The following is an 18210-nucleotide window of genomic DNA, read 5'->3' on the forward strand; positions in this document are numbered from 1 at the left end:
TTGGTGTATTTGTAATAGCCAGGTGCTTTTCTCACAACAACCCCAAGAAGGAGGTATCTTATCCCATGTCCCAGATGAGGGAACTCAAAAACAAAGGTGTTAACAGTCCAGGGTCGCAGAGCAGAAGACAGTTTGTAGTTCTGCTCCAGGCACTCATTTAAATGAGGGTCCTGCTTTAACCACAAGGCTTTGCAATAAGCAGCATTATAGCATGTTTGGATGGAGTCCAGCCCCTGGGTCTCCAGGAATGGTGCTGCCTCAGATCCGCCATTGTTTCTCGGGGCTGCTGAGTGGTTTCCTTCAATTGGAGTCAGGATGGGAGGGTGATGAGGAGGATAACAATGGGCCTGAATTGCCCACCAGCTCATGGCCTATTCTAGGCAGCCCTTATGGGAAGCAGAACCAGAGGATGGCCCTTAGGACTTCTGCCACATAAACACACCTGACCATGGGCACCCAGCAGTTCGTGTGAGTCAAGGTCAAGTGAGTGAATGTGACTCATTTCAGGTGGGGAGAAGCCATGGCCACAGCAATGGTGTGAGGAGGAAGAGAGGACAATAAGGGTGTGAACACAGCTGTGTTTTTAATTATTTGATAAATATTCAAGTACTCTACTGTGTGGCAGCTTTTACAGAGCTCTTAGACTCAGGGGAGAGCTCTTGCATGGCCCTTGCTATGTACTGAGTACATGGTTCTGTTAATTTTGTCCTTTAAACCTCAAAACAGACCTAAGAGGTAGATGCTCTTCTCATTATAGGTGAGCAAATGGAAATATGAATGACAGTGTTGAGATTCAAGAGGGAAGTCCATTCTTGGAGTCCATACTGATAACCTGTGCCTGCTGGGCAGGTGGAACCAGGGGTTCCTGGGAGGGCACAGCCTAGCATGGGATGGACCGTCACTTGATTATGTTGTTGGAGGGAGCTTGGTAGGTGGTAACCAGACCTAAGTATTGCTTGCCTCCTCCTGCCCTGGATTATACCAGGTCAGACACTGCAAAGGATTAGAGTGGAGACAGGAGTGGCCCCCAGGCACCCACGTGCAGACAGGGAGGACCACAGAGCCTGCATGTGGCTTGCCTCCCTCTGGACAACTGCTTTACAGGCACCTTCAAGGTGGGAAAATGACTATTGCCCTCAGCCCACACAGACTTACCTACCTTTGAATGTTGCAGAAAGGAAGTTCTAGTCCTAGGTTCAGAATCTTAGAGGACCCAGCATCCTGAGCCACTGTCGCTAATACAAATTTAGCTGTGTAGGGACTTTAAAGAAGATAATTCCCCTGAAATCTGGAGAGTTGCATTCAACCTGGATTAAATCTGCCTAGAATTTGTGGTGGCTGCTTAGTCCCAAGAGCCCCAGGGAAATCCTGTGACAACCCAGGCTAATTCTAGTACCCAGAACACCTGCAGCCATCAAGATGGATCTGAACAGGAGCAAAGCCAACCACCCAGCAAACTGCCTGTGTACAGAGACTACATTGCAGTCCAAGAGCCAAGCCTTGATTCTCATTCATCCATCTGCCCATCCATCCACTCAACGAAAAAGAATCAATCCCTCTGTCTGCTATTGGGGGTGCTTTTACAAAGTCCAGAGTTCAGAGGAGACATATTTTTGTAAAATCTTGTTATAATTCAAAGGAACAAAAATCATAAAGAGAAAACCCAAATCTGTCTAGAGCAGCAGTTCTCAACTGGGTCACGACCCACAGGAACTGTATTAAAGGGCCACAGCATTAGGAAGGTTGAGAACCACTGGTCTAGAGGATCAGGGAGAGCTTCCTGGAGGAGGTGAAAAATCCTTGACGTCTCCTTATCCAGTGCACAAGGAGAGAACTTTCCAGATAGAGGAAACAGAATGTGCAGAGGTGGGAACCATGAGAGGCAGTGGAGGATGAGAGGCTGAGAGGCAGGGGCTGAGACTGCAGAGGGAGGCTCAGGCCACAGCATGGCCCATTGTAGCCATGACCAAGGGAAAGCAACCATGAGAGCTGGGACTTAAATTTGGAGATGGTGAAAAGCAACAACAGGATTTTATTTATTTTTTTTTTTTGAGACAGAGCCTCAAGCTATCACCCTGGGTAGAGTGCCATGGCATTACAGCTCACAGTAACCTCCAATTCCTGGGCTTAAGTGATTCTCTTGCCTCAGTCTCCCAAGTAGCTGAGACTACAGGTACCTGCCACAACACCCAGGCATTTTTTGGTTGTAGTTGTCACTGCTGTTTGGCAGGCCTGGGCTGGATTTGAACCTGCCAGCTCTGGTGTATGTGGCTGGTGCCTTAGACACTTGAGCTATAGGCGCTGAGCCAACAACAGGATTTTTAAAGGAGGAGTAATTTTATTAGATTTATGAAATTTGACCCCAGCCCAATGCTGCCAAAGTGTGGCCTGTGGACTGTTACCAGTTCATAAGTCTGTAAGTATAGAAACTGAGAGGAGGTGGAGCAAGATGGCGGCCGAGTAACAGCTTCCCTGCAACTGGGCATGTTGAGTCTGGGGAGATAAGACTCCAGGCACCTCTGGCTGGTGGGATCTGCCTATGATCATCCCTTTGAGGATACAGGGAGTCAGCAAAGGAATTCTGGACCCCAAGAGGAGGACAAAAACAGTAGAAAACTGGCAAGTGCTTGCGTGTGTTCCATCGACCTAATCCTGCCAGCAGCTGTAAGTACAAGCAGCAGTGAGACTGCAAACCGGAAAGGCGTAAACTGTGAACTGTTTCAGTGTTTTTGGACTTGGCACTCAGTTGAACTGCCTTGGGGAGAGCTTGAGCAGGAGCGCAGAGAACTTTGGGCATTGTCTAGGGCCCCAGACTGAGCCGCTGAGCCGGACGGAGCTAATAGTGTTCAGCTGTGGGCCGTAGGGAGCCATTGTGAGAGAAATGCCCCAGCAAGCTTCGCCCTCAGGGTCGCAGAGCAAGGATTGGGCAGGAGCTAGTAACCTAGTGACTGAGCAGCCTAAAGGCAGGGACTGAGCTGCCTTACAGCCTTAACCCTCAGGGGCAGAGTGAGACCGTTTTTGGCACACTGGAGCCTCAGGCTGTTGCCCTGGGTAGAGTGCCGTGGCATCACACCTCATAGCAACCTCAAACTCCTGGGCTTGGTGCCACCGGCACCTGCATAAGAGCTGCGCTGCAGCCCCTGACCTGCGCCCACGCCTGCTGGGCCTCCATATGCCCTGACCAGGAACTGCAGGAGCTGCGCAACCCTGTGTCCTCCCTCCTGCATCCTCCCTTCCTCCACACTGGCCCGCTGGTCTGGCCAGGGATTCTGGTAGCTGCATGCCCTCCGGAGCCATCCCGGCCTCTGTGTAGAGCCCTTCTCCTGGCCAGAGACTGCTATAGCCTTGGGCTGTCTGTGCCAAAGCCACTGAGTGCCAGGCACTCCCAGAACTGTGCGCACCACCTCCCACCCTGTTGCTGGAACAGGGTGCGTCACACTCTGGAGCTGCTTCTAAAACCAGAACTCCCTGGCGGCGGCAGCCCCAGAGGAACTACACAGGGTCACTCCCTACAAAGATCCAGCAACAATAGAGTGATCCTGCTGGGGTCTAATCTTGGAGAGACACCTCCCCAGTTCTGAGAACAGCCAGAGGCAACGATGAAAAACAATCATAAGGCAAAATCAACAGAAAAAATCTGGCAATATGAATAATCAGAGTAATCAACTCCCCCAAGGATCAATGGGACAGACACAGTACAAGATCCCATCCACAAATAGCTGAGATGTCAGAAATCAAATTCAGAATCTGGATAGCAAATAAGATTGAATTAGAATTCCAAGCAGTAACCCAAAAGATACCCCAAGAATTCAACGAATTCAACGAATTCAAAGACCAAATGACCAAAGATTTTGACAAATTGAGACAAGAAGTTGCAGCCCTCACAGATCTGAGAAACACAGTAGAATCACTCAGTAACAGAATGGAGCAAGCAAAAGAAAGGATTTCTGACATTGAAGACAAAGTTTTCGTACGCTCCCAAACTCTCAAAGAGGAGGAGAAATGGAGGGCAATAATTCAAAGAAAACCAATATTCATCTTATAGGGATCCCCAAAAGCGATGAAGTGGCTTCACAAGGCACAGAGTCGCTTCTCCAGGAGATTATGAAGGAGAACTTTCCAGACATGCCAAGAAATTCTGAAATTCAGGTAGCAGACAGTTTCACAACTCCAGCATGACTCAAACCAAATAACACATCCCCAAGACACATCATAATTAATTTCACTAAAGTTAATATGAAGGAGAAAATTCCGAAAGCAGCCAGATGAAAGAAAACCATAACCTACAAGGGGAAGAATATTAGAATAACTGCAGATCTCTCTGCTGAAACCTTTCAAGCTAGAAGAGGATGGTCATCAACTTTTAATCTCCTAAAACAAAATAACTTTCAACCCAGGATCCTGTACCCAGCTAAACTGAGTTTCATTTATGACGGAGAAATTAAATACTTCAATGACATTCACATGTTGAAGAAATTTGCCATAACTAAACCAGCACTCCAGGATATTCTCAGACCTATCCTCCATAAATACTGCCGGAACCTCCATAAGAGCTGCGCCTCAACATCTGACCTGCATCCACACCTGCTGGGCGTAATCCTCCACCACAAAAATAAATCCACCCAGAAAATTTTGATCAAACTCTAACTTCTACAGTCACAAAAGGATTAAAAATGTCCACCGGACTCTCGAAAGGCTTATCAATATTCTCCATTAATGTGAATGGTTTAAATTGTCCTCTAAAGAGGCACAGGTAGGCTGACTGGATACAAAAACTCAAGCCAGATATCCGCTGCATACAAGAATCATATCTTACATTAAAATACAAATATAGACTCAAGGTGAAGGGATGGTCATCTATACTCCAAGCAAATGGAAAGCACAAAAAAGCAGGCGTTGCAATCCTATTCGCTGGTGCAAAAGGCTTTAAACCAACCGAAATAAGGAAGGATAAGGATGGACACTTCATATTTGTTAAAGGTAATACTCAATATGATGAGATTTCAATTATTAATATTTATGCACCCAACCAGAATGCACCTCAATTTATAAGAGAAACTCTAACAGACATAACCAACTTGATTTCCTCCAGTTCCATAGTACTTGGAGATTTTAACACCCCTTTAGCAGTGCTGGATAGATCCTCCAAAAAGAAGCTAAGCAAAGAAATTTTAGATTTAAACTTAATCATTCAACATCTGGACTTAACAGACATTTACAGAACATTTCATCCCAACAAAACTGAATACACATTCTTCTCATCAGCCCACGGAACATACTCCAAAATTGAACACATCCTAGGCCACAGATCTAACCTCAGCAAATTTAAAAAAATAGAAATTATTCCTTGCATCTTCTCAGACCATCATGGAATAAAAGTTGAACGCAATAACAACAGGAACCTGCATACCCATACAAAAGGAAGCTAAACAACCTTATGCTGAAGGATAGATGGGTTATAGATGAGATTAAGAAGGAAATCACCAAATTTTTGGAACATAACAACAATCAAGACACAAGTTACCAGAACCTCTGAGATACTTCAAAGGCAGTCCTAAGTGGGAAATTTATAGCACTGCAAGCCTTCCTTAAGAAAACAGAAAGAGAGGAAGTTAATAACTTAATGGGACATCTCAAGCAATTGGAGAAGGAAGAACACTCCAATCCCAAACCCAGCAGAAGAAAAGAAATAACCAAAATCAGAGCAGAATTAAATGAAATTGAAAACAAAAGAATTCTACAACAGATCAATAAATCCAAAAGTTGGTTTTTTGAACAGATCAATAAAATAGATAAACCTTTGGCCAACCTAACCAGGAAAAAAAGAGTAAAATCTCTAATCTCATCAATCAGAAATGGTAATGATGAAATAACAACAGACCCCTCAGAAATTCAAAAAATCCTTAACGAATACTGTAAGAAACTCTACTCTCAGAAATATGAAAATCTTAAAGAAATCGACAAATACTTGGAAGTACGCCACCTACCAAGACTTAGCCAGAATGAAGTGGAAATGTTGAACAGGCCTATATCAAGTTCTGAAATAGCATCAACTATACAAAATCTCCCTAAAAAGGAAAGCCCAGGACAAGATGGCTTTACGTCAGAATTTTACTAAACCTTTAAAGAAGAACTAGTACGTATGTTACTAAACCTCTTCGAAAATATAGAAAGAAGGAATATTACCCAACACATTCTACGAAGCAAACATCACCTTGATCCCCAAGCGAGGGGAAGACCCAAAAAGAAAAGAAAATTATAGACCAATATCACTAATGAATATTGATGCAAAAATACTCAATAAGATCCTAACTAACAGAATCCAACAACACATCAAAAAAATTATATGCCACGACCAAGTGGGATTTATCCCAGGGTCTCAAGGCTGGTTCCATATACGTAATTCTATAAATGTAATTCAGCACGTAAACAAACTAAAAAATAAGGACCATATTATTCTTTCAATTGATGCAGAAAAAGCTTTTGATAATATCCAGCATCCCTTCATGATCACAACACTTAAGAAAATTGGTATAGAAGGGACATTTCTTAAACTAATAGAGACCATCTACAGCAAACCCACAGCCAATATCATATTGAATGGAGTTAAATTGAAATCATTTCCACTTAGATCAGGAACCAGGCAAGGTTGCCCCTTGTCTCCATTGCTCTTTAACATTGTAATGGAAGTTTTAGCCATTGCAATTAGGGAAGGAAAGGTGATCAAAGGTACCCATATAGGGTCAGAAGAGATCAAACGTTCACTCTTCACAGATGATATGATCGTACATCTGGAAAACACTAGGGATTCTACTACAAAACTTTTAGAAATGATCAAGGAGTACAGCAATGTCTCAGGCTACAAAATCAACACCCATAAATCTGTAGCATATATATATATATACACCAACAATAACCAAGCCTAAAAAACAGTCAAGGACTCCATTCCTTTCACAGTAGTGCCAAAGAAGATGAAATATTTGGGAGTATACCTAACAAAGGACGTGAAAGATCTCTACAAAAAGAACTATGAAACTTTAAGTAAAGAAATAGCTGAAGATGTTAACAAATGGAAAAACACCATGCTCATGGCTGGGAAGAACCAACATTGTTAAAATGTCTATACTACCCAAAGCAAGATATAATTTTAATGCAATTCCTATTAAAGCTCCATTGTCATATTTTAAAGATCTTGATAAAATAATACTTCATTTTATATGGAATCAGCAAAAACCTTGAATAGCCAAAACATTACTCAGCAATAAAAACACAGCAGGAGGAATCACACTACCAGACCTGAGACCTTACTATAAATCAATAGTTATCAAAACAGCATGGTATTGGCACAAAAACAGAGAAGAAGATGTCTGGAACAGAATAAGGAACCAAGAGATGAATCCAGCTATTTACCATTATTTGATCTTTGACAAGCCAAATAAAAACATCCAGTGGGGAAAAGATTCCCTATTTAACAAATGGTGCTGGGTAAACTGGCTGGCAACCTGTAGAAGATTGAAACTGGACCCACACCTTTCAACATTACCTAAGATAGACTCTCACTGGATAAAAGATTTAAACTTAAGACATGAAACTATAAAAATACTTGAAGAAAGTGCAGGGAAAACTCTCGAAGGATTCGGCCTGGGTGAATATTTTGAGGAGGACTCCCCAGGCAATTGAAGCAGTGTCAAAAATACACTACTGGGACCTAATCAAACTAAAAAGCTTCTGCACAGCCAAGAACATAGTAAGTAAAGCAAGCAGACAGCCCTCGGAATGGGAGAAAATATTTGTAGGTTATACCTCCGATAAAGGTCTAATAATCAGAATCCACAGAGAACTCAAATTTATTAGCAAGAAAAGAACCCGTGACCCCATCTCAGGATGGGTAAGGGACTTGAAGAGAAACTTCTCTAAAGAAGACAGATGCACAATCTACAAACACATGAAAAAAAGCTCATCATCCTTAATATTCAGAGAAATGCAAATCAAAACTACTTTGAGATATCACCTAACCCCAGTAAGAGTAGCCCACATAACAAAATCCCAAAACCAGAGATGTTGGCATGGATGTGGAGAAAAGGGCACACTTCTACGTTGCTGGTGGGAATGCACACTAATATGTTCCTTCTGGAAGGATGTTTGGAGAATACTTAGAGACCTAAAAATAGACCTGCCATTTGATCCTATAATTCCTTTACTAGGTTTATACCCAGAAGACCAAAAATCACAATATAAACAAAGACATCTGTACCAGAATGTTTATTGCAGCCCAATTCATAATTGTTAAGTCATGGAAGAAGCCCAAGTGCCCATCGACCCACGAATGGACTAGCAAATTGTGGTACATGTATACCATGGAATATTATGCAGCCTTAAAGAAAGATGGAGACTTTACCTCTTTCATGTTTACATGGATGGAGCTGGAACATATTCTTCTTAGCAAAGTATCTCAGGAATGGAAGAAAAAGTATCCAATGTACTCAGCCCTACTATGAAGCTACATTATAGCTTTCACATGAAGGCTATAACCCAACTATAGCACAAGACTATGAGGAAAGGGCCAAGGAAGGGGAAGGGAGGACGAAGGTTAGGGTGGAGGGAGGGTAATGGGTGGGGCCACACCTAAGGTGCATCTTAGAATTGGTACAGGTGAAACTTACTAAAGGCAGAATACAAATGTCTACATACAATAACTAAGAAAATGCCATGAAGGCTATGTTGAACAGTTTGATGAGAATATTTCAGATTGCATATGAAACCAGCACAGCGTACCCCTTGATTGCACTAATGTACACAGCTATGATTTAACAGTAAAAAAAAAAAAAAAAGAAAAGAAACTGAGAGGAAGCCTAACACTTATAGCACTTTGATAGTCATTTTAAGAAAAAGAAATTTCAGGGCAGTGCCTGTGGCTCAAAGGAGTAGGGTGCCGGCCCCATATGCCAGAGGTGGCTCGTTCAAACCCAGCTCCGGCCAAAAAGTGCAAAAAAAAAAAATTTCAGCTGGTAATCTGTATGTCTGTTTATTTTACTTTTACAGTAACTGTAAAATACAGTAACTGCACTTTACTGTATTTTATAAATCTGTCTGCTATGAATAGAATTAGGTCTTTGAGAATTCTCCATACTTCTTTTCGTAGAGGTTGTTTTAGTTTGTAGTCATAAAACTAAGAACATCCACACCACCAACTGCAGATTCAGGATTGTGATGTGGGCTAATCTCTTCACATCCACACCACCACCTGCAGACTCGGGATTGTGATGTGGGCTAATCTCACTGTGACCTTCTGCCACAGATTGCTCAAGAAGCTCAGCATTGCCACTCGCAAATGGTGGTGATTCCTGTAGAATACACGGCTATTAAAGAAGGAGTTATAACTGCCTCCACTTACCTGGATGACCATCTACACATATTCTTAGGTTAAAAAGAAAAGAAAACTGGCATAGGAATGAGTATGCGTGGTTGTAATTTGTAACAGTGACATGTATTACATATACATTTATATGTATTTGCATGAACGTAAAAATTATTGGAGAGTTTTTATCAAACTGCTAAAAGGGTTATTCAGAGCAGTGGATCTTGAGGAAGCAGATTATTAATTATTATTAATTTTCTATCTCTCTCTCTTTTTTTTTTAGGAGACGGGGTCTTGCTCTGTCACCCAGGCTGGAGTACACTGGTGTGATTACAGCTCACTGAAACCTCAAACTCCTGGACTCAAGAGATTCTCCTACCTCATCCTCCCAAGTAGCAAGGACTACAGGTGTCCACTACCACCACACCTTGCTAATTTTTTTTTTTTGTGTGTGTGTGTAAAATATGGTTTATTGTTCTTTAAAAGGGCTTAGAGTTTGATTTTAAATCAGGCTGCACACCTTTTTTACCTTGCTAATTTTTATTTTTTTTTATTTTTGAGGTTGGAAGTCCTGACCTCAAGCAATCCTTCCACCTCGGCTTCCCAAAGTGCTGGGAACACAGGTCTGCTCCACACCCAGCCAATTTTCCCCTAATGGAACTCCGTATTACATCACTTTACAAGAATAAGCATGTGGTACCTCTGTGATAAAAAAGTAAAAGACCATAAAAAAATTTGTATCACATATTAAAACTCCAGATTTGTAGGTTCAGCCTTTCTTTTTCTTTCTTTTTTTTTTTTGCAGTTTTTGGGTGGGGCTGAGTTTGAACCCGCCACCTCTGGCATATGGGGCCAGCGCTGTACTCAGTTGAGCCACAGGTGCCGCCCAGGTTCAGCCTTTCTAATGAGTCTCTGCAAGAGTGGGGCCCTCACGCGGACAGTGTGAAAAAGCTTCCCTGGCCCAGGTACTGCCGACTCAGCTGGGTTTGGAAGTCTCCGTGGGTTGTGATGAAATTATTTTACTTTCCATCTCTCTGAACCTCAGCAGCTCCCTCTCTGTGACGGGCATGACAAGACCTCCCCAGGGGGTGCTGTGGGGATGAAGGGATCAACTAGAGTAGGCACTGAGAAAATGTGAGCCCCCTCCTCTAAGGGCCCTGAAGATCCAGGTGACCATCTCTCCCTCCCCCGGGGCCACAGCTGATTATCCCAGCCAGAACTGGTCTGCCCCTTCCCTGAATGCTTTTCAGTTTTAGCTTACTTTTACCCAAAGTGTTTCACTTAATTATTTTACTTTCCATCTCTCTGAGGACAACACTTTATTTTTCCAGCAAGTGCCTATCACATACTGATCAGCCTCAAAAACCAACATCAGAGTTCACAAAATGGATTTGACCACTTAGGACCCCCTAGTTTTTTTTCCAGACTCTACCTCCACAACCTGTCTCCAGTGACTTCCCAGCTTCACTAGCAAGTCCCCCCACTTCCCACCTCCAACCCTTACTGGGGTGTTACCTTCTACCTGGCATTTCCTTGCACAGAGTCAAACCTGCCTGCCTTTTTTTCCTTAACTAACATTTGCTGAGCTCCTATCATGAGTCACATCCATCAGGGGGCTTTACAAACATTACGTTCAGTCTTTGCAACAATCCCACCACACAGGCATTTTTGTGTGGGTGGGGAAACTGAGGCTCAAGAGAAGTGAAGTGACCTTTTCCAGGTCTCAGTGCCAATACATTTGTAGGGCTTGGATTTGAACCCGGGTTTGTCTGTAGACCTGGATTCGGATTCTGTGTGGACCCAGCACCTCACGTGCACCCTTGCACCAACCTTGTTGCTTAGGACTGGAGGGGCTGTGGGCCACTCCACTTGGTTAAACCCCCAAGATAGCAGCTCCTATAACCACAGAGCATGTGACTCCTCCCAGAGTCCCAGAATATTACCAGCCTTTTCTCCTTCCTTGTCCTTCCCTGATGAAACGTGCCAGGGATATTTCTGCCTGCCACACTCTGACACTAGTTGCTAAGCCACGCACGGGTGCTGGGCCAACCCTCCTCTCTCCTTCCCTCCTTTCTCCTCCTTATGCAGAAGTGGGATTTCAGGAGGTGAGGAGGGAGGTAGTGTCAACCTCCACCCCCTAGAAGCTAACTGCCTCAGTTTCCCTACCCTGGAACACCTCTATGGCTCCTGATTGGAAAAGCATTGCTTATAGCATGTGAGCTAAAATTGAGCAGGACACCTGGGCAACCAGCCAGGGAGAAATTTTATGTGGGTGCAAGAGCACAGCCTGATGGAGCCAGTGGCAACAACATCCTGTTTGTCCCTCACTGCCTTCTCTATTAAGAAAAGAAGGGTGACCACATCAAGCCCACAGGAGCTGCACATCTCACTGTCCCAGGCAGATAGGGGGTCTGTGTCCTAGTCAAGCATCTTCTCTGGTTCCATGACATCCTGGAATGTGGAGGCCTGGGTTCGGTCGCTGCTTCAGGCTGCAGCCTCTGGTTGTCCTAACCCCCCTGGGAGAGACAGTGTGTGCCTTTCTGCTGACACAGTTACTCCTGATCCAGCTGTTCACAGCGTCCACGTGTCTGAGCTCTGTGGTTGGAAGCAGATGAAAGGCCGGAGGAGGATCATATGTCAACTTCCCATCCAGAGAGTCGCCCCCAAACAGAGGATGTCCTTGGGGCTGGACCAGCTCCACAGAACCCTCTCAGTAATGTCTCATGATGCCAGTCTCCTAGGCCAGTGGGAAATGGCTGTGCCCTCCCCATTCTCTGAGAGCAAAAGGTTCATGTTACCTCAGGACCACTGGATATTGAGGTCAAACTCAAAGGACACCTCCAGGGATCTCTGCTCTACTCAGTAAGTAGAGAGGCATGGGAAGGAGGTGTTTACAGTCTACCTTGTAGGACAGAGGCCTTTCCTAGCCTTCCTTCTGACGAAGACATGGGACCAGATTTGTCTCTCAAAGGTAAATTGAGTAAATTGTAAATTTGTCTCTCAAAGGTAAATCTCTCAGGAAAATAGGAAGCTTGAAGCCATCCAGTCCTCTGAACTGCTCTGAAGGGCCTTCTTCCCTGCCCGAGGAAAGGCGTCTCTGAGGCTTCCCAGGCAGGGGTGGGTGTGACCCTCCGCGGTCACCTTCAGACCTGGCTCCCTGTGGGATCCCTGGCTCAGGCAGGACTCCCAGAATGCTCAGCACAAGGCTCGGGTTCCTCGGGAGAGACAGTGGCTCCTGCTCTCAGCTGTGGCAGAAATGGAGACCTCAGCCTCTGAGCAGGGAGCAAATTCTGTCTCAGGATCAGACCCCCCTCTTGCCTCTGAGAGCCCAACACTCCCCCATTCTATATCCCACCTCCCAACCCATAGTTTCCTGGACCTTCCTCAGCCAATCCTGTCAGGAAAATGACCTGGCTTCTAACCCATCTCTAAGGCTGTGTTTTGATCATGGAGCCAGCAGAATCCATGGGGTGCACATGGCACCCATGTGCTTTCTTGGGACAATGCCTTGACCCACAGATTAACTGAGAAGTCTGATTGCTTTGGAAAAGGCAAACAGCCGAGTAATGCCTGGTTCTTCCTAGTAAAGTCTGGCCCCCCCCACCACACACACACACTGGGAAGGACTCTTGCCAAGTTCTGATGGTGGCCGTGTTCTGCTCCAGGAGAGGAGAGAACAGACCAAGGATGTGAGTTTGGAAACAGAGAAAGGGTGAAGAAAAAGTGGCCCTTCTGGAAAGAGCACACACAAGTTTTTTAACTAGCTTATCCTTGTCATGGGGCATTACCTGCCACCCCACCTGATTCCAGCAGACACTCTGAGGGGTCACAGTGCCTGGCAATGCCATCCAGATGTCTAAGGGCAGCCCTGAGGATGCCAACTGGCTTTGGTTTGTTTGGCAAATGTCACCCTCCGCTCATTCAAAGCATTTGAAGGCAGAGATGCCACCCACTCAAGACCAGGACTGATGGTAACCTTGACAGCCAAGCAAGCTGGCAGTGAATGGGCCTTTGCCACGGACGAGACACATTGAGGCCAGTTCTGCCGCTTTTCTTTGACCTCCAGTGGGGACGGAGCATAGTTACTTGGTCTGTTATCAATCTATCGGTGATTTCAGAAACGAATCTCTACCAATAATATTCACCGGTTTAAATTGGGTACAGCTATTTGAGCTTATTAGTAACTAGCTCCTTTTGAAGGTCTTAAAATTTTTAATTTTCTGGTTAGTTCATTCCAAGTCACTGATTTACATCTCTTTTGATGCATCTGAGGAAACACATTCTCACAACTGAGTGGTTTAGGCTCTGTATATTACAAGGGAAAAAACTGAGGCTTCACAGTCACCCCAAATTTAGTGTCATTATTCAGCATTTAGATTTCCTTTTTCCCTAAAGAAAAGTACCTTGTTCATTATCAAAAAGAATGTTGGCAAGCAGGATGCTAATATGTTTCTAGGCACTCTCGGTTAAGCTGTCCCCACCTAGTGCAAAGACGAGCAGAGAGCTTCAGTCAAGGGCCCACACTCCACTGGCTTCTTAAGTGAGTCACCATTACATCCTCACACCTGGGCCATTCTGTGCCTGTAATAACTGTTCTATACGTGGTCCCTGTCCACAGCCTGCATCCAGTCCTCTAAGGCCCCTCACCCTGGCTCTAGCAATGCCTTCCTCCTCTTTGCATGAATAAAGCAGAGTGTCAGGTACTCACTGACCTTGGAGCCGGAGTGTGCCACGTCCTGCTGCACTCACACAGCCAAGAAGTGTAACAGGAGCTGGCAGGGCCTGGCCTTGAAATGACTCCGGGCTGGGCGGTGCCTGAGGGTGTCAGCCAATCCCAGCCCAGACCCAGGACACACTTGCTCCCCCAGCTATGTCCTTGAAGGCAGCCACTGACTCTTCTGCCCTGGGCCCTCGGCTCTTTCTGGCACCTGCCCTCCTTTCTCTGAAGCGCTTCCCTCCCCCTCCTTCCCTCCGGAGGCTGCTTATGCCGGCTGAGAGAGGGCCCTGGCAGGACAGGTCACAGAAGGATTATGTCAGTCGTGGAAACTGCACGCTGTTAGGGGATGTGTGCCTCACTTCTCCCAGGTGTACCATCCTTTAGGCCCAGTTAGTTCTGGAGAATTAACACCCCAAGCCCAGGTCCAAGAGGGGAAAGGCGTCTACAAGCTGCCCCTCTCCAGCAGCTGACCACACTCTGAGCCAGGGGCTGGAATAATCTCCTTCCAACATGTTGTCTGGGGCCTAGATCCAGGGACAACAGCTATCACGTCTCTGTTCAAGATTAGGCCATCTGTACTACATGGCACCTTTCTATCCAAACCAGCATAAGCTGCCACCCAAAAGACCTGGCAGGCCATAGTCCTGCATAAAAATAGCCCTGCTTGGGTCCATGCAACACCAACCGGGAAGGCTGCCTGTAAACAGCAGTGACCCACCAGGATCTTGGACAGCAGTCCTGCCATTTCAAGGGATCCTGCCTAGGCGTCTAGTGACTGTCACGTATTCAGCTTCTGCGTCCACAGGAATGTCATCAGCTGATCCTTTCTCTGTCTTCTCCAGGCTCGGCACATGTGCAAAGGGGTTGACGGAGCAGGGGATGGAGCCTCATGAATCACCCTCTACCCACCCAGCAGGGCTGTCCTGCAGGGTTTCCAATTCTTCTAGCTGTGACTCATAGCAAAAACATCTATTTTACCTTTGCATGGGGTACTGGTGGAGAGCCCGAGAAGGGGACTTCTCGGGGCTGGAAAGGTTCCCGATGCAGGGGTAGCTATCCGGGTGTGCATACGCATCAGCGTTCCTCAGGCTGTGCAGATGAGATTGATTTAAGCGCTTCACAGTATATGGTTATACTACGTACCTTGCTTAACGTACAGATGGTCCCCAACTTATGACTTGTCAACTTTATAATGGTGCCAAAGTAAAATGGGGGGAAACTTCTTCAATTTTTGAATTTTCACTTTTTGAATTTTGACCCCCAGGATGGTACTCTCTCGGGGTGCTGGGCAGAGCCAGGGACCCCCAGCTCCCGGGTGGTCACCAGAGGGCACAGCTAACACTCTACAGTGCTCCGCATTACTCAGCTATGATGTTTAGTAGCTCAGGGATATTAGATGCATTTTCCATTTATGATATTTTCCACTTAAGGTGGGCTTATCAGGATGTGGCCCTGTCGTAAGTTGAGGAGCATCTGTATGTGCTATCATTAGTTTACACTGAGTCCACCTTCTGCTAAGTGTTCCCGTTACTCCTGTGATATACTCAGATACAGTCCGGATCTTCTATGTTCTTTTCTCTAAAATGACTGGAGATGGGGACCAACCACACTGACTTCATGATCCCCCGAGAGTCAGCGTCCCCAGTGCACTCAGGTCCTCTCATCATGGCCATGGTGCCCTGGTCATCCCCTGGCTCCTGGTCCCTCTCTGGTGGGACACATGGCGAGCTGGAGGCCTGTGGGGCTGAAGGCTATTCCAGAGCCCGGGCTCCTGGGGGGCGGGTGGCCTCGGGCAGGCCATCTGGACTTATTTCCTCTCAAAATTGCTCTTTTGCACACAGACTTGTTTCAAGTCAGTTCTGGCATCAACTGAAATAAATGCAGTGACCTTGAAGTAGCCCAGCTTAAGAGCCAGTGAACTATGAGGTTTTTGAAGAACAGGGAAATGTAGATTTGAATAATGGCAGGTACAGTGAAAAACTCTTCCTTTACTCCCCTGGTTCCTAACCGACCTTTACAGCCCCCTCTGTACAGCCCACCTCAGCTCCTTCTACTTTACAGTGTAAAGTGATGTGCTGGTGAGCAAGGTCAGAGGGAAGTTGTGACATTGCTGAGAAGACAGGGTGTCACTCTTCTCTGGGGACCTGGTCATCTTTGAGCTTATTATAAAGGTGGTGTGATGGGGTTTGGCACCTCTACAAGTGGCTCATGGCAAGAATTCCACATTTTGAAAATCCTCCCAACGCCATCTTGCCACATGTCACTCATGTCTTTCTCATTGGTGCCAATTCCCTTCAAAGCTCAGGGGCTTTGTCCACATCGGTGTGGTCATATGGCTATCTCCTGCTACAGGGACAGGAAGAGAAGTGAAGAACTGCCATGTCATTTGTTTAAAAAGAAAAAAAAATGGGCCGGGTGTGGTGGCTCATGTCTGTAATCCTAGCAGTCCAGGAGGCTGAGGCAGGTGGACTGTTTGAGCTCAGGTGTTTGAGACCAGCCTGAACAAGAGCGAGACCCTGTCTCTACTAAAAATAGAAAAACTAGCTAGGCAGGATGGCAGATGCTTATAGTCCCAGATATTTGGGAGGCTGAGGCAGGAGAATCACTTGAGCCCAAGAGTTTGAGGTTGTTGTGAGCTATGATAATTTCTTTGCACTCTACTCAGGGTGACAGAGTGAGACTCTGTCTCAAAAAATGGTGGCACCTGTGGCTCAGTGAGTAGGGCACAGGCCCCATATGCCGAGGGTGGCGGGTTCAAACCCAGCTCCGGCCAAACTGCAACAAAAAAATAGCCGGGTGTTGGGCAGCTGTAGTCCCAGCTGCTCGGGAGGCTGAGGCAAGAGAATCGCTTAAGCCCAAGAGCTGGAGGTTGCTGTGAGCTGTCTGACGCCACAGCACTCTACCCGAGGGCGGTACAGTGAGACTCCGTCTCTACAAAAAAAAAAATAATAATAATAAAAAAAATAAAAAAACACAATCTCTGATTTGGGCTTAGTCTCTTTTGTGTTCCTGAATCCAGCTGCAGCAGGATTCTGGAGTGTGGCTGCAGCAGGATCTAGACTTGATCTTGAAGGTCAACACAATGGAATGGTTAAGATGAAGGAGTCTGGGTTCTTGAATCCCCACCAGGCTGGAACGCCCATTCCAGAAGTGGAAAAAGAAGCTACCTGGGCAGGAGGGACCCCCCCCCCTTATTCTGTTCATCCTTGTGTTCAACAGCTGTATCATGAACCTTTCAGCACTGTTAGGACAACTTCAACCACTTGGCAAAAGTTAAATTATTTTCATATATATTATTCCCCCCAAACTTTGCAGTAATTGTAGGGTTAGATATGAGTCTTATTTAATAAAGAGCCCCATGCTAGGTTGAACTTCGTGACTGCGGGGTCACCCCTGCCCCTGAGGCTTCTTGTCTCCACAGCCTGTTCAGGAGTGTTGGATCTGTCCCTGGATGGACTGAGCTGTGCCAGGCAGTAGTGAGTTCTCCGTGCCTGGAAGTAGTCAAACGTGGGCTGGGGATGTCCCAGGAAATATCTAAAGCACTGGAAAGAAAGTGTGGCTAGTTGATTATACATACCTTTTTGGAGGTTCCCCAAATTACCTACAACATGGGCTTCTTCTAAACTGTTTCTCACTCTGAACTTCAGAAGTAAAAGAAAGCCAGGTGCAGTGGCTCATGCCTGTAATCATAGCACTGTGGGAGGCTGAGGCAAGTGGACTGCCTGAGCTCAAGAGTTTGAGACCAGCCTGAGCAAGAGCAAGACCCTGTCTCTACTAAAAGTAGAAAAACTAGCCAGGTGTTGCGGTGAGCGCCTGTAGTCCCAGCTACTCGGGTGGCTGAGGCAAGGGAATCGTTTAAGCCCAAGAGTTTGAGGTTGCTGTGAGCTGTAATGCCATGGCACTCTACCCAGGCATACGGTGTGAGACTGTCTTAAAACAAACTAACAAAAAAAAAGAATTTCGTTTACATAGAGCAAAAAACATACTAATTCCCTTTCTTTAGTCTCCTTTTCTCTATGTACTTATTATTCTCTAAAATGATCTTTTGACTTTTTTTTTTCTGTCTAAACATAAGCTTTATAAGCCTTCATCTTGTATGATATATTATCTATAAAATTAAAAACAGTGCCAAGGT

General features: G+C 45.6%; 1 protein-coding gene across 3 annotated transcripts in view; it reads right to left on the reverse strand.

The window, feature by feature from the left end:
• CKMT2 (creatine kinase, mitochondrial 2) overlaps nt 1-18210 on the reverse strand; it is a 118000-nt gene that overhangs the window by 33487 nt on the left and 66303 nt on the right. The window contains exon 1 of one of the 3 annotated variants that reach the window (XM_053587413.1): nt 14071-14225. The exons of the other annotated variants lie outside the window; for them this stretch is intronic. The gene's annotated coding sequence lies outside the window, so the exon portion shown is untranslated. Of the gene's footprint in view, nt 1-14070; nt 14226-18210 lie in introns of those variants that run through there. 3 annotated transcript variants of the gene reach the window in all.

This window comes from Nycticebus coucang, chromosome 1 (genome assembly GCF_027406575.1).
Source record: "Nycticebus coucang isolate mNycCou1 chromosome 1, mNycCou1.pri, whole genome shotgun sequence".
In the NCBI taxonomy this organism is placed as follows: Eukaryota; Metazoa; Chordata; class Mammalia; order Primates; family Lorisidae; genus Nycticebus; species Nycticebus coucang.